Consider the following 3207-nt stretch of genomic DNA (forward strand, 5'->3'; position numbering starts at 1 on the left):
CACAAATTGGGACACTTGTGAATTGACTAAAGTTGCAGGCTGTATCTTTAAACTTTCCTTCAATGTTTGAACTGCTCTTTCCCCCAGACTATCAGACAACAGATGCAGCTGTCCTTACATGCTGAATATCATTCCACTTTAGGAAAGACACAAGACTCCCTCCTGCTAAATGATGGCCTGCTAGCTTGGACCAGCATGTCCAGTTTCTGTGTACTGTAAAAGATCCTCACAACTTTTCAATTGTCATCTCCAGATTTGACAAATGCACGACATGCACATCCAACCACATTGTGTGTACACAATGATTAAATGGATAACCACCATGAAAGCACTGGCACAGTTGACATGCAAATGAGTCCAGGTGTTACCTGACCAATTCTATGGATGTGGTGCAGCTGCTGGTGGCAATCTTTGTCTTTGTTGGTACTCTAGCCATTGACCCACAAACATGGCTGCATCGGCATCTGATCCCGGCCACCAGACAAAACATCTTGTCAACACCTTCATTTTGGAAATCACAGGATGACCCTGGTGGAGTTCAGCCAGTATCTGACAGTGACCTTTGCTTGGGACAAACACACTTGCTCCCCGTATTACTATGCCATTCTCAATGGACATCTAGTCTCACCAAGTCCAGAAAGGATTTAATTCTGGTTGTGATGCCCCTTTCATTTCCAACACCACCAGCTGTTTGTGATTCACCAGGAAGGGATCTTTTTGTACCCACAGTCTGATATGGTCAGAGATGATGGGAAGCATGCCCACAATGTTTAAAAACAGAACAGACTTTTTCACTGCTGGCACCCACCATCGTGTATCCACCAGAGGGAGTAGGCTTCACACAACTGCATTTAACACATGATTGCTCACTCAGGTTTCTGAGGGTTTATGCACTCAGCATGACAGCTCACTGAATCTGACCTGAAGCTTGAGGTGTGACGGCCCTGACATCATCAGGTCTCCCTGGCAGCAGTTTGTGGTCCATTTATGTTTCAAATTGATGTACTCAAAGGTATTGGTGGAACTTTCTCACACAAAGGATTACCACCAAACCTTCCTTCTCTATCTGGACATGTCTTCATTTGACATTAGTCAAAGTTTGAGAAACATATACCATGTCTGCCAAGACATCAGTGAGCCAGCAGTCACCTCAAACTGTATTGGGAGGCATCACATGACAGCACTACAACTCACTGGGGACTATTGTGTGCCAACACCATCTACAATACCTGCTTTTTCACTTCCCTAAAGATTACTTCTGGGCGATGATATCATTTGCAATGCTGATCATTTCTGAATAGCAAATCCAAGCTGCCAAGATGGAAGCCAGGCCATTACAGAAGCATCCATGATATTTCACCAAACCAAGGTAAGATCGAAGCTCTGCTGGATACCAGGGCACCCTTGATTGACCTCACTTAATTTTCCAATGTGTTTAACCTGGTCTTGATAATGCTATAGCTCAAGGAGGTCACTTGGGATGCCTTGGAATACACATTTTTCCTCCTAAGACCCTGGTGAACCATTTAATTGCTGTGCACAATCTCTCAAAATCCTCTTCCCAGTTATTCGTACATCATTGATGACGACCGTATCCTGGAATACACTTTGTGAAATGTTCTCCATTGTTCACTGGACAATTTCACAGGCTGATGATATCCCAACACAAAAAGCAGTATTGGATATTGGTAATTGTAGCATATTTATGGGAATCTTCATCAAATCACAATGGCAGTTTCACATGGCTCATATCCAGCTTCATGAAGTACAAAGCCAATAAAGCTTTGCATTTAAGTCCTCAATGTGATGGATCGGTTATTTATCTGGCTGCAAAATACAGATCACTGTATCATCACTGTTTCATCAAAATCTCCACAAAGGCAAACTGACCCACAATGGCGATGACCATGACAGTGGATACAGTAAATATAATGGTTTTATTATTGTTTCACTTTCCAGCCTCATGAATGCTGCCTCTACATTTGCACGCACATCATGTGGTACTGGTTGTGTGGACTCAACAGGCCAAATGGCCGGCTTCCGCATTATAGAGGTTCTATCAAACCTTAGGTTGCTCTTCGGCAATTCTCCAGATGCCTTACCATTAACTGTGAAAGTCTTGCCTTGTCCAGCTAAGCAAAATGGAACATCTCACATTTATTAAAACTAAACTCCATCTGGCCCACTTGATCAGGATACATTTGGAATCTTTGATCACCTACTTCACTGTCCACTATACGGCAAACTTGGTGACATCTGCAAAATCACTAAACACAGAGTTACAGAGATGTATTACATGGAAACAGGCTCTTCAGCCCAACTCAATATGCCAACCACATATTCTAAATGTATCCAGTCCCACTTGCCAGCACTTGGCTCATATCCATCAAAACTCTTGCTGTTCGTATTTCCATCCTGATGCCTTTTAAATATTGCAGTTGTACCAGCCTCCACCACATCCTCTGGCAGCTTGTTTCATACGTGCAACCATGTTTCCTATATTCTCAATGCTAATCCATTTACAAAAATGACAAATGGCAATGGACCCAGTGCCAGTTCTCTTATTCATCACAGGTCTCCAGTTTGATCAACAATCCTCCACTCTTCTAAAACCAAAGATGTAAAAGGAAAGAAACCAAGAACACCTGATATTTCCTGCATCAGATAATCCCAAGACAGGCACAGCACCGGGTGAAACACTCTGCTCTTTCAAGACTAGGTGGGGCCCAATGTTGGAGTGGGGTCAACAAAGCTAAAAATCGCTCAACACATTATCATCCACCATGTTCATTTGGAAGAACTACCAGCAGCGTTCCAAAAAAATAGAATTTCCAAACAAACATTTGGATGAACCTGGTGATTTTTTTAAACTCTGCTACTTCAAAACAAGAATTAAAGCAACTATCAGTGTGTCAACCAAAAATGAAGACACAATGACTCTAGGGAACGGCAAAAACAAACACACACACAAAAATTGGCTCACTGTTGACAATGTCTGCAACAACCAGTTTTAGGCAGTGGCCAAACGGGGGCCAAAATAAAAATAAACTCAAGCAAATATAAGAAAACAAACGATAAATGAACAGCTCTGATGAGGAGTCAGCTAGACTCAAAGTCTTAGCTTGCTCTCTCTCTCATGGATGCTGTCTGACCTGTTGCAACCTCCAGCATTTATTCTTTTCAACTGAATAAATGAGTCCTCTCTGC

This window comes from Hemiscyllium ocellatum, assembly GCF_020745735.1.
Source record: "Hemiscyllium ocellatum isolate sHemOce1 chromosome 40 unlocalized genomic scaffold, sHemOce1.pat.X.cur. SUPER_40_unloc_1, whole genome shotgun sequence".
NCBI lineage: Eukaryota > Metazoa > Chordata > Chondrichthyes > Orectolobiformes > Hemiscylliidae > Hemiscyllium > Hemiscyllium ocellatum.